This window comes from Telopea speciosissima, chromosome 9, assembly GCF_018873765.1.
Source record: "Telopea speciosissima isolate NSW1024214 ecotype Mountain lineage chromosome 9, Tspe_v1, whole genome shotgun sequence".
NCBI lineage: Eukaryota > Viridiplantae > Streptophyta > Magnoliopsida > Proteales > Proteaceae > Telopea > Telopea speciosissima.
The window spans coordinates 52,349,839-52,364,241 of record NC_057924.1 but is presented as its reverse complement, the minus strand read 5'-3'; the positions used below and the strand labels follow the sequence as shown (position 1 = coordinate 52,364,241).

Genomic DNA, 14,403 nt, shown 5'->3' with positions numbered 1-14,403 from the left:
ACAAGCCCATGTCAACTACTACTACGCGTGAACCGTGGAATTGAATAGTGTAGTCTTCATCTCTTGTATTTATTTTATATAAAATTTCTTTGTGAATAGGTTAATGGTTAAATTGTTAAAAGAGGTGAAGAAGAGACGGGTCTTCACCTCTTTCTTTTATGTTTTTTTTCGGTAAAGGATAGGTTCTTGTACGAGAATCATTCTTGTAACTCAAGAGACGCACAGATGGAATCCAAAAGAGTGAATGGATTCCATCTGTGGTACAAGAACCTGAATTATTTTGAGGCTGGCTCAGGTTCTCGTACAAGATTCATTCTCGTATATGGGAAAGGTAGTCACCAACCAGGAAATTTTTAGTGTCTATAGTTGTTACTTCAGCCTCAGTCTCCTTTAAGATAAAATTGATGGCACAGTCAACTACAGTGTGGCAGCCAAAGATTCGTTATTTGGACTATGAAGATCTGGAAAGACTAAACTCCTCAGGGTTTAAAGGGAAAAGATAAAAAAAAAGTGATATGGACATATGGCAGATTTAAGTCCATGGTTTTAAAACTCAAATAGGAATCGATTGTACAAGCAAAACAATCAAACCATAACACATGGTGTGGCACATTTTTGTGGAATTTAATCAAACAATTAACCTACAATCAAATTGAAGAATTTTGTCGTCACAAACTATACTGTTCCAATGCCTCAATTCCCTATCTACACAGTTTAAACATTCACTAATATTCAACATTCCTTTTCTACATATGTTTCTATCAAATTATTGTGCAAACATTAAAGAGTTTCATGTCAATTATGATTAGAAAGAACATCATCAAGACTGCGTCAAAGATCATAATGGCGTACACATGGCACAGGGGGATTGCATGGCCAAACCCTACTGTTAGTAGTCAAGAAAATTATTCAAATTAATTTCTATTTATTGAATTATATAAGCTTGATTTAGAATGATTAATTTGTTAGTGGAGATGAAAGGTAAGAGATAGCTTCACTTGCTTTTGACTAACTCTCCAAACATTTCCAACACAAGAAGAGAACAATAAAAGATAGCTATGTTGTTGTCCATGGAAATAGTGATTGTCACCCCTTTTTTTGTGATAGTTATGTTAGTGTCTTCTTGCTTAGAGGTAATGCAATTATTTTGAATTCCATGTCATGGAAACCCAATTGAAGTGGCAAACAGTAATTACAAATGTCCACTAGCATGAAAAAGATCACTTGTCTGGCAACATATCCTGTAAGGACATGCCACATGTTGATAAGAGTGGGAGGGAGATGAGAATTCATACTTGTCTAGATGATCTATACTGGCTATGATTGTAATGGAACTCCTTTGATGACTTTTCAAAGACTCTTAGAATTATTAAACATAAATTACTTAAAGAGAAGATTAGTGCTTGTAAGTTTCTTTTTAAGTAATTGACCTCCTAACTGATTTAATATTTAGAAAATTCCTTGTTTTTAAATCAGGTGAAAGTTTTTTTGTCTACCAAGGCAAAGAGAGAATCTCTTCATCCACGGTGATTTGATGCTATGATTGGACTTTTAGAATAGTGAGTCTCATCATTAACTCTGCAGCTTCCTATTAACGAAAGTCCGAAATATGCTATTAGTGTTGCATGACCACAATTTGGCCTCTGCCATTAACAACACAAAATACACATTTATTTTATGGGGGGAAAAAGTTTCTTAAATAATCTATCTCTTCTCTCTTCTTTCTCGTTTCTTGCTATTGACTTGGTATATAAAATGTTATATAAGCAAGCAATATGTCTATATAAGCGAGCAACATGTCAGTTCCTCTCCTTTTTTATTTTATAGGACATAAAACTTATAACTTGCTACATAATACTTATCCCTTTCCTTTAAAAAAAAAAAAAAAGGGCATGTTGATGTATATAGTAAAAGAAATTAAGTTTAATGCATAAAAAGAAATATGTCTCCTCCACAAGTAGTGCAGGAAATAAATCATCCATGAATAACTATATTTAATAAGTGGTAGTTTGGTTTGCCCTTAAATTTTCTGAACATGTTATTTGCATCATTCTTAATCATTAGTTAAGATCCTCATTTTTTTGGTAAACAATTGCATCCTTATTTGATTGCACCTTGTGTTGAAACAAAACTTAAAAAATGATAATTTTTATCTTTCTTTGAATGAATTACACTTGTCATTCCTAACATTAGGGGTGACTATAATGGAGGCTACCTAATGTTTGAAACATAATATTTGGCTCATTCCACCACCTTAATTCTTTCCTTTGGTTGGATTCTTTGGGGTCCAAAATCAATCCACATATATTTCTTGGACCCCAAGGGAGGTTCTGGACTGTGATTTACCACAATACAACCTTGATTTCTATTGGTTGAAGGATTTTATCCTATTTTCAATCCTTAAAGAGAAACCACCTGATTCTCACCCAAAATCTCATTATTAAGAAAGGTAACAAAGATAAACTACGAGCTTGTTTTATAGCAATAGTAATTAACAGATAGAGTTCGTAAAGATCAAATCTTTGATGATTCCACCATAGATGATTGAATTGTGAAAACTTCTGGATAGGTATCCTACATTTGAACTGAATAGCTTTTGAATGAGATTTAATCCTCGATGTCGTACTTGAGCCTTTCCCCCATGTTCAAAAGTAGCTCTTTGGAGTTTGAAAGTACCCTTAAAATCGCAATTCAAATTTAGGGATTGGGAGAGAAATTAGGCCCTCCTACTGAGTTGTGAGCGCCCTCCATCTTAATACGTCGGTGCTTCTTTATCATAGGTATATTTTCTACATCTTTGTTTTTTATTTCATCTTATTTGGTCCAGTATATTATTTATATTTTGCATGAGAAAGGGTGTATCTTGCTAATACTTCTCTAAGTAATAGTGGCATATGTTGTAATATTTGTAGATCCCCTTAATGTTGTTTTGTTTGCATATTATAAGATGTTTTGTTATATTTCCTTTGGGTTGTGATGTTCATTCCAATATTCGTGCATTTGTTTCCTTATTTTAGCCTTTTCCATGGTTTCTTCATGCATATTAGATATAAATTTTTACTAATTCTCTCTGTGTTCCTAATTTACATTGTCTCCTATATTAGAATAATATTTTTCTAGGTTTGTTTCATCTTCATCCATGTTTTCTGTTTTGTGATTTTTCAAAATCTTTTTATTCGTATTATTTTAAGATTAACCTATTTTCAATGTTTTACTATTATAAGATAGTTTCCTTTGTTTGTGTGCATGTTTTTTTCTCTTCTTTTGATGTTTTTTAATAGATCTGCATTCATCATGGTTTTCCTAATTTTATAAAAAAATTTCTATATGTATTCACGATTTATAGGTATCATTTGACCGTAAAGGTATTTTCATCATTTTCAACTATATTTTCGTGCATGAATTTATATTGGTTAGAACATCATTAGTGGAAGTAAATATGCTGAGATGATTTCCTATTTATTTTGATTTTTCTATCATTTTAGGATTTATTTTGGTACTTTTTATGTATTTTTAAGTATTTTCAAGCATTTAGGTTATTTTAGATATTTATTTAAATTTGAATTAGTTCATTCATTTATGTGGTCATTTTATTCTCTGTTCATATGTTATTATGATAATTTTTCATATGTGCATAGTAGGTCATATCATATATCCTATGCATCTAGTCAGGGTTTTATATATTTGACTAGCTAGTGACATTTCTACAAATACTACATGTCTAGTGTTTTCTAGTTTTTCACTAAGTATGCTTAATTTAGTCTATATTTCATGTATACTAACCTATATTTTGTACCCAAACACATGAGATGTGTTTTTATCCTTTCTTTTATTTTAATTTTTCTTCATGCCTTGTATTGAATTTAATTTTAATCAATTAAATAAGAACGGTTTAACCGGATGGACCGTGTCTAACACCTTCCTTGGTCCGCAACCTAAATTTTATTCTAATTCTTTGGTTTGACTAGTTTCCATTGGAGTCACATTTGGAGTCATGTTATATATATGTAAGTCATAGATTCTAATCTAAGTAGCAACTCTCCCTGATTCCTTCTTTTCTAAGAGGATTATAAAAAAAATCCTTTTAAAAAGATGGGTATAAAAAATCCACTGCTCTCACAGTGCTTGAAGTGTAATCCCTCCTTCCCCTAGTCGAATTATACAAAGCGTAACATCGTGCAATAGGGGTTGATAGAAATTGAGAGAGAGGGATGAAGGTAGTGCATATGATGCAAGAGTGAAGGTAGGTCTTGATCCCAGATCTCATCTATGACCAACCAAAGTCTTTTATCAACTGCACCAATTTGCACCTGTAGACTTCAAGTTTGATGCCTTCAAAAAATTTAGGCAGCTAAAAATGCCAAAGCAACTACAATACATGGTAGATGTCAGAGAAGTCTCTTTAAATATTCAGTAATTAGAATGACTAAATCAACCCTTCATATGACAGAAATAGCTACCCATAAAGAAAAGTTCTTGTCATGACCAGTGAGCCAAACCCTTTTGTATAGAAAATCCGATTTTTTTTGTTTACACTTTTACCAAGAGGTGACTATTATGAACTTTTGCACTCTCTGTTTTGTATCTTTTGTATTTGTCTCTAGCTATCTGTTTTCATACTATGACTTTGAAATTTTTTTCCTTCTCCAGACAAGGTAGTAAAGGGAGGTTGTTTCTAAATGATTCATACATGGCAGCTGATCTAGCAACACAAACATTGTCCAATGCTCTTGAGACCAATTCATTTTCTTTTGAAAAGTTTCATATTAGTGTTGTGCCATGTGGAAATAAATAACAAATTTTAAGTTTATTTAAATCATTGATGTAAGCTTCAAACAAAAAACTAATTGCTCACCTTCGTACAATAGTGGGCGAGTCTTTTTATGTCCCGTAGATAGAATTGAAATTGTACATCTAATTAATAATTTTATACGATCTATTCTTTTGTCTTATTTGATCCACATCAGATTGTTACAATTCAGTGTAAACGCATATGATACATTGAAAATATCTCTACATAAAATATTTTAAGACTAGCAAAATATATAAAAATCTTTTTTTTAATCTAGAGTCTAGAAGCCCTAGCCCCTATAAAGTTTTAAAATGCCAAGGGTGGCTCCAACTTGTTCAATGATTACATATGCTGTGGACTAAGTTGAAAATGTTCTATATTCACCAACAACCCCCTCTTAATGAAATAGTTTCTTTACCATTAAATTTCTAGTTTTCTTAGTTATAAATATTCGATTTTCTGCAAGTTAGATCTTTCTTCCTAAACCCAAAAAGTTTTAGGGCTCCACATTAGTTCTATTGGGCATTTCTTATAACCTGAAAACAGGACTCCCATACGACTCTGGAAATCTCCATTGAAAAACAAAAAAAGCTGTGGAAACCTCTCAAATCCTATATTTAATCTATTCAATTTAATCACATCTCTCTAACATTCGAACACCAATATTAGATTCTAGCACTGTGAGAAGAAAGAACTAATGTGAACTTCATCAGATATATTCAATTTTTGTTAACAATTTAAATCATTCTAGCCAACAGCTTGAGAAATCAATAAAGTTTATCCCTAATTAATTATTAATAGAACTATGCTAATGGTTTTTTTTTTTTTTCTAAATATGTATTTCTTGTAATTGGTGAAGCTTGATCTCAGTCCAGAAAGTGCAATGGGGGATCTTCGGAGGGCCGTTTCGATCCTGAAACACGTCTAGAATCTAGATAACCTAAAAGGTGCATATGTCACCGTCGAAGGCTCTGAGTCCTGTGGAGCTCATCGAGACCTTTGAATCAATATGTATTTCAACATATGTTCAATTCTGGTCTAAACCAAACTGAGTGGATTTTTTTGGGCTTTAAGGGGTATTTCTATACTTTTTTGGGTTAAGGTTTCTTTATAAAGGATTCTTATCTCGTTGAGAGGGTTAGGGTGAGATTTGAGGATTTTGTAAATTGCTTTAGAAAATAGTGAAACAGTTTTATCGTCGATCGTGGATGTAGACTACCTTCTAGGAGGTGAACCACGTAAAATCTTTTTTTTTTTTGTGAATAAACCACGTAAAATCTTTGTGTTGTGTGTTTGTGCGTTTAATTATTCTCTTCTATTTTTCGTTTTCTTCTGCAAATCCCCATTTTTGAGCATTGTTCTTCTAACATTACTTTCCTTCCCTTCGTTTTTTATTCTTTAAAGGGGTCAAAATCCATAGCATGGAACTTCTCCAACATGACCCCTCAACCAAACACACACATATATCTGATCTAACTTGCCACACAGACCATCTTCAAAGTCTTACCGAGAAATGAGGCTGACATTGTCATCTAATTGAATTAGTTAAAACAATTATCACTAAACGACAAATTAATTACACGTAATAACCGTGTTATGGTGTCCCCACCCCACGTGTGCTGCTACATTCCTCAGTTGGCACCGGCCTTCAATTTTCTCTCTTACCATGTCAATCTATCATGTATGTTTTTTTTTTTTTTTTTTTTTTTCTACTCATCAAATTGCTAATTAATTAACACCAAAGGATCCCAGTTGATCTTTTAATTTAAGTGGTTGCTAGCTTCTTGGAATATTTGGGGTACAAGTTCGGAATTGGGTGGGTCATGAGAGTTAGGTAACTAGATCAGCACAAAATATTGCTGTCCTTTTCATTCCAACCTACTAACTAGTATATAGAGCTATAGAGACTTCTTGGTGCCCTTGAGGAAGTGTCCTCATTCCCACTTGAAAATGACCATTGCCCCAAGAATTCAAAGCTGAACCATTCTAGAAAGGATCATCAGAGCTCCTAACTTTAGCAAGGAAAATCATAGGAAAGAATTTGAGATTTAGAACTAGGAAAGAAGCCACCACATGCCAAAAAAATAATACATATATATAACATAGATAAGGGCTATTACTTGGTTTTGGTCCTGAGGGTCCCTTGGGTCCCGCTTATGCGGGGTCCTGAGAGGGCTTAACCTTTGACATTTTTGCATAAAGTGATCACCCTCAAGACTTGAACATAGGGAATTTGCCCTAACAATTCGAACCTTTTACCATTGGTCTAAGTAATGGCCCCTACATATATACACCATACATGGTGCCCATAACTCAGCATCTCATGTAATGGCATTGTTAATAAATCACCACCCGTTAGGGTGTTACTTGAACGGAGATGGGAACGCAGCGGGCGGAAGAGGATCTTGTATGGGTTTGGTTATAAGCTTCACAAACTCGAATGATTTCTTTCACGATCTTCGAATATCTTGTCAGGTTTCTCCATGAAGAAGAACTACACACTACAAATTCACGGGAAGATATGGAATACCACAGAGTACACAGTAATAACTTGGTGAACAAGATTGAGAGTGAGAGAGAAAGAGACAGAGATATCAATGGTGCAAGAATGCTATTAGATTTTGGAGTGACTTGATTATATTTATGTATAATCAATCTCCACCTCCTCACAGTGTCACACTCTAAATAAGAATTACAATAGAGAAGAGACCTGAAGGGTAAATGCCACTTTCTTAAGTGGCCGACCCAACTGGTCCAATCGGCTGCCCCATGAGTGGGCGCCAAACCCAAACTGCTCACCAGTTCCTAACACTACAACAATTAGCTATTTTTGCCACAAGGTTTCCAGGTCATCCTTGAAAAGGATTGGGCTTCTCCACCAATTTAACTACTGTAAAAATGACTTAGGTCTTTTTGGAACCATCAGATTCAAATACATGTTAGTTGGAATGGAAACATCTGGGTAGTGCAATTTGTATATAGATAAACTTGCTCTCAGGCCAATAATCAGAGCTTGCTCCCAACAAAACCTTTTGCTTTGGTCATATAAGAAAGTAATTAATACATAGCTGTGTCAATTCATGAACAGGTGATGCATCCTTCTAAACAATTCCTCTGTTTCTGTACTAACTGCTCTTCACAGGGAATGTTTAATCTAGTTCATGATCTCAAATTACAACAATTACACTTAACAATTCCAACAAAAGGATCTAAACCTTTTTTGAAGGGAGTCAAACCGTCGATTTGGACCGGTTTCGGTTTTTTTTTTTGGGGGGGTGGGGGGTGTCTTGCATTGTGCTGATGCAGACAGAAACAGAATGGATAAGGGTTCAGCCTCTAAAATCCAAACCATAACCGATAATTATCGGTCTGATCAGTTTCTTTTAGTGGTATCTTATTGATCCCTTATCGGTTTACGATTGAACGGTGTCGCTTTTTATTTATAAAAAAAAAAAAAAAGAAAAGAAAAATTGTTTTGATCCATTTGGTCCAATTTCAATTTCTAGCGGTTTCTAAAATCCAAAGCAAAAGCCGAATGGATAAAAATTTTGGTCTGATCGGTTTTTTCGGTTCTGGCTCCATTTTGACAACCCTAAGAAGAGCCAACTGTAGAAATTCCATAAAATAGTTGGCTAGATAACATAAGTACACAGAAAAAAGGGTTTACTGCAAGCTCATATATGGGAAACCACAACCCACACATAACCCAAATCAATGATCCACTTGGACATAAATTTCCAGCAAAATTGATATTCTCTCCTGATCAATAATAGCAGTACAATATAAGTATATACTATCATGGACCTTCAGTATTCTATAAGCTAGAGCACCAAAAATAATAATGGATATAAATGACAGTTGAAGTATTATATACTCTGAAAGCAAACTGAGAAAGCTAAGGTTTATACAGGTGATGTTAGATAGGAGGTCTCTATTCAACAGTTATTAAGGGAATAAAACACATCAGTTAAGTGTTTTGAGTAGATAAAGTCAGTTAGGATAGCCTGTTACCTAGGGAACTGGTAGGGACCCAACCCCTAGTCTGGATGACCCAGTCAATGGCATGTGCGCTCGGATCAATTTCCACTCCTTGGTTTTGGATATTGTATATCCATATCTTGTACTTATCATGCTCTCTATCTGTTTTAAGTAATTCATTTTCCTTTGTTTGGCGTTGGACGTGTATGAATGAATAGCCTTGTTTTCTACCAAAAAACAAAAAGGTCAGTTAAGGTGGTCCAACTTCCCAACATTGCTTTGAAGGCTCACCATCCCTCACTAACACAGCTCTCACCTTGTTACTATTAAACTTGCTAGCCTTTGTCATTGTCCCATGCTGCAACTGACCCAATTCTTATCTTGACTTCTGAATCTCAGAACCTATCATAAAATAAATGAACGGCACTTGTTAAATATATCTTGGATAGGTAACAGTAGTTAAGAGAACGGCCGTTCCCTACCTGCAAACATACCATTTTGTAAAGGTCAGAGATGATGACTGATCAAAGGTCAGGTATGCTTCCTATCTTAAGATACAGTGGGTTGGGTAGCACTTTGATTCAAGAATCTTGGCTTAGCCCAAAGGCAATTTGATTGAGAAATTAAGCGCCAATCCAACTTCAACAGGAGGTTTATTATGGATTTGGCTAGTAATAAATAAGAAAATACAAGAATTTCAATTATTTTTCATTTTAATTTATTTTAAAATTTTAAAGTGTGTTGGGGCAGGGGGTAGGGTGGTCATTTCCACCCCCTATGAGAGGAAATAGAGGAAATGGAGGGGCAGATAAATGGAAACGATAAAACTCCATATCCTTGTCGATATCGGATCTGTTTTATGGTATAGAGAGAGTCAAAGTATTATATCAGTATCTTTGGGCCTTTATATTAGCCTATACGGACCTGATATATATCGGTATCTGTTTCAGATCTGATCGCTATCAGTTTGAAACTACTCAATGCCCGTAAAGATAGTCATACAGATTCCTAAAACCTTGGGTGAAATGGAAATTGAAGGCAACAAATGGGACCTTTCAATTTTACCAAATTAACCTTAGGGTAAATGGCACGTCCAAATAGCAAATAAAAAATGAGTTAAGTCCCAAGCTCCCAGCTAGGGGTGCAAGTTTAGCCTTGATGGCCTGAACCCACCCTGAGTCTGAGGGTGGTTAGGGTTGGGAATTTCTGACCTTGAGTCTGGGCTGGGCCGGGTTAAGGTTGAGACGGCCCGACCCTGTCTTCTTATTTTCTTTATTCTTCTTTCTTCCTTTTTTCTTGTTTTGTTTCATTCTTCTTTCTTTCTTTATTCATCTCTGTTCTCCCCCCATGGTCAGAACCAATCAGGGTCAGCCGGGCCCGATCTTGAACTAAGGGGGCTCAAGGTTGGCCTGGGGTTATAAAAAGGCCGCCCAACCTGACCCTATTGCAGCCCTAGTCCTGGCTTACCAGAAAAATGAAAGGACGGTGAGGGTCCCAGTTTTGCCACCAGGTCCCTCCCTGCTGTCCAAGTCCCAAAACTCACTCCTAGTTGAGTCTCCCAGTGGCAAGTGGCTTTTGGGATAGCAGCAAAACTGCTCCATTCTACTTAAATTTCATTGATAAAAAAGATCAATACTTACAGCTTCGTAGTGCTATAAAAAAGATCAATACTTGCAGCTTCATAGTGCTATGAAACATCCAATTTTCATTAAGCTTAGAACAACCAATTCAGCTATTCAGAGTCACGTAGATGGAGAAGGCCCAATGTGGGAAATGATTATGCCGTGCAGTGGCAAGGGGGAGACGATAGGATGAGCCAGCAGCACAAGCAATTTTGTTGGTAGTGAACACCTATTTTGCCTTAACTGCATTGAATACTCTGGAACTAGAACAAATTTGGATAGGCATTATAGAATGACAAATCTTCTATTATTTGGATGAATAAATGAAGAGTTCCTACACTAAAAATCTCATGAGGCCATCAAAGTTGAATGCTACTCGGTCAAAAAATATAAGAGTTTGTTGTAGCCAAGCTCCAACAAAAAGATTTATGACCAAACATTCCATTGCTAATCTTCCACTGAACATCCCTTAACATAATTAAGAAAACAAAAGTAGCAGACTATATAAAAAGAGGGGGGGGGGGGGGGTTGAAAATTCATTGAATCTCATTATTAAAAAAAAACTCACCATTCTACTTGTACTTGCTGAGAAACTTCCCACACAAGTTTATCCATGAATTGGCATTTCTTGTCGAAACTCCAACCTGGGTTGCCCTGCATAACAAATTCGAAACATGATATGGCTTCCTATATATAAAGATAAATGCAGATCTACCATATGTTTTTTGAAAAAGAATAAATTATTTGCCGATTGTACTACACAGGAGACATCTAAGAGCACCTTTGAATGCAATGGAGAACATGAAGGTCATAGGGCCTCATCCCAAGCCAATGTTACAAATATGTCGATAGGACCTGCTGACACTTGACAAGAGACAAGAGGATACCACCTACACATAGGTAGACATCCTCGCTTTGTACGCAAAGCTATAAAAGATAATGGTGTTTTGACTGCATGAAATTGTTAGAAAATAAGAACACAATTGGAGAGCACGGAAAGACTACTTGAGTAGAACGAAAACGTTCTGTCCTTAAGACAGTATTTGCACCCTATTACTGCAAAGGGTTACAGCAAACCTGCCTCCCAAGATAAATCAGGCTCGACTGACTTAATGATTTTCGTAAAATCAACTAATATTTTCTCAAAATTCTGTTGTAGAACTATGAGATTAGTCTTGGTTGTTTTACCTTCATCAGTTTGGTCAAATTTTCTAATAAATTGCAAAACATCTCCCTGTAGAGATCCACTGAGATATTCAATGCACTTCTCAGCTTTCCAGGTAGCTTTATTATTGGCAATAAGAACGGCAAAAGTTTGTGCCCATTCATTTATGGCCTTATCAAAGTCTTTAGAGGGTATGTTCGTCAAATCGAGGTATGTACCTCCAGTAGCTAACCCATACTTGTTAAGGTCATCCTTTCGGGTGTAAAAACCTTCTGTTTCTGTTGTAATAACAATGTCATCTCCGAAAGATGATCGAACTCCCTGTTGGGGACAGAAATCAGCATCTTTATCGAGATGGTCTGAACTATCCACCTTCCGTTTTGAGGGGTTAGAGCTGGTACCCTCTTCATGAATGCTTGGGGGTGGTTCAGCTTCAATTTCAGAGTCTGTGGAGTCAGACTCGGAAGACGACTCAGACGATTCGTTGTAAATCGTTTCTTCATCGTCATCAGAAAATAAAATAAACTGATGAGCTTCAAAACTCTGCTGGTGGTCAGCATAGAATTGCTGCATCATTCCAAATATGCGGGTCTGGTCTATCGGATCTGAACTATTTTTGTAGCGATCCTTCCAGTGATCCATAATTTCTTTTAGATAAAGAAAATCATCATTAGGTGCAGGTTCCTCTGTGAGAGTACTGATACACAGAAAAGTAGCACGAGGGGGAAGATCAGGGATAGGTTGGGGGTCAACCGTTTCTGATGAGTTTTTCCAGTTTATCTAATTTTTTTGTTAAAGCTGCAGAAAAGAAAGATTTCATATACTTCTTACCATACAAGTAGTCGGAGATAAGTTCTCCTCTTTCACTCTGCTGCAGATCCAAAGAATAGAAGCGACGATCTGTTGTAGATCCTCGATACTATTCCTAGAACATTAGCAAATTACAAAAGGCACTGTTCATGAATAGTGTTTTTTGCCAGGTACTGTTCATGACTACTGATTTGCAGAGACAGTAATCACTTGAAATTAAGAGAGTTGTTATATTTGACTGACTGAACTCGTGGACTATATATGGGCTTGGACATGGCTGTTCGTATGGGTCACCACCATTGGGCTCACATGACTGGACGGATGGACTACAACCATTAGGCTCAACGTATACTCAAGGATTGCACCTTTTTGGTCAGACACCGATCCAACGGTTGGATCCGAGCCATCGCACAGGTCCACTGACCGTCGACCCAGAAAAGGTTAAGGCACCTCATTGCAACGATGCGTACGTGCGAAGTACAAAATGCGCCATCAAAGCGCCACATTACGCCTCACGCAGAACCAAAAACTGGGTGAAGTGTTAAATACTTCGAGGATTTTGAAAGAGGTAATAATGGTACTAGTGAAGATGATGATGCAGCAGCCATCATGGTTGGATTCTTATGATAAGCTACAGAAGCCCAACCCCAAGAAGCACACAGCCCAAAAAGGCCATGGACTCTGTTTTAGAGCCTCAATAACAGCCCACACTAGTAGGCATCTAGTTCTTTAAGTTGGGTACTTGTGTAATTTCAAGGTGGTTTATAATAGAAGAAACAAGTTAGCAATTTATTATTGTCGCACAACTTAAAGAGGACCCCACGACTTAAACTAGGAACACACATAATGGTGATATGGAATGTGCTGGGGCCCAATAACATGACAGTATGACACATGCGATGAGGCCTATGCCAAAAGAGGTCCAAGCATATCTATTGTAGACTAAAAAAGAATCAATATGATCAGATAATTTTTAACCATCTGATAAAATTGCTATTCTTCAAAAATTTATTGCAACTCTACATAGATGTTTATTGACAGTCCAAGCATATGAACAAAATGGAACAAGCTGCCACCATGACCTGCCTAACAGTTGATCCCAATCTTCCTACCATAGAAGACATCTTTCATAAAAATAAAATCCATCATAGAATACATGGAAAGTTGGAAAGATCCCAGACCTCTAAATGGTCTGGGTACCAAACTTGAGATTTGTCCATTAAAATATTAGAAGGGATTTTCTTATTGACACCCCTTATGGTGTCAAATAATTTGCAACTTTTTTTTTTGCCTTCTTAGTATAACACACTTCTTCATTCATTAAGGGTAAAATTCGGATACTCGAAAAGTGTGCAAGACAATGACAGCTCTTGACATGACATGATGGCAAGTACACTTTCAAATAATTTCGAAAACCTTTTTTAGCCATGACTTGAAGAACTTCAGGAAATAAAACAAGGGGCCATCAAAAGAAGGTTACATGTTCTAAATACACCTATAGAGGTGTCATTCAGACAGTCCCATATTAGAATGTATCTTATTTAGGAGTGCCAATATGAACATAACTCCCTGAGGACTGACATCCAAAATTGAACAGAGGTGGACCATCGGTAGGTAGAATTCTAGTCATTAAATCTTGATTGGATGTCAAACTAGTCAAACAAGATCTCAACGAAGAGATAAATGCATACATTTAATTCTAATCTTTTCTTGCTAAATTTCCTATTAACTTCTCCCTTATGCGATATATTAACATGGTGACATCAACTGAAGTGGCAAAATCAAATCATTCAAGCAATCCAGGTCTCGGAAGATTAATGGGCTATTATGAAGACAGGTCCATTAAAGACTAGTTCCATGTTTGCCAGTTGAACTAGCCAGGCTCTAGATTTAGTAATTACAGTAAACACTCCTAAAAGATCATTCATACATGAAAAATTAAAGAAAATTCAAGAAAGAGGATGAGAGTAAACCTGAAGTGAAAGAACAACACGGTCAGTGAATCGCTTTACGGTTGAAGGTACATTATCAGGAAG

At 36.1% G+C, this 14,403-nt stretch overlaps 1 protein-coding gene across 1 annotated transcript in view; it reads right to left on the bottom strand.

Moving 5' to 3' along the window:
- Window positions 1-9,138: 9,138 nt before the first annotated feature.
- LOC122640381 (protein RRNAD1) overlaps window positions 9,139-14,403 on the bottom strand; it is a 67,706-nt gene continuing 62,441 nt past the window's right edge. The window contains exon 13 of the mRNA XM_043833549.1: window positions 9,139-9,172. The gene's annotated coding sequence lies outside the window, so the exon portion shown is untranslated. The remainder of the gene's footprint in view (window positions 9,173-14,403) is intronic.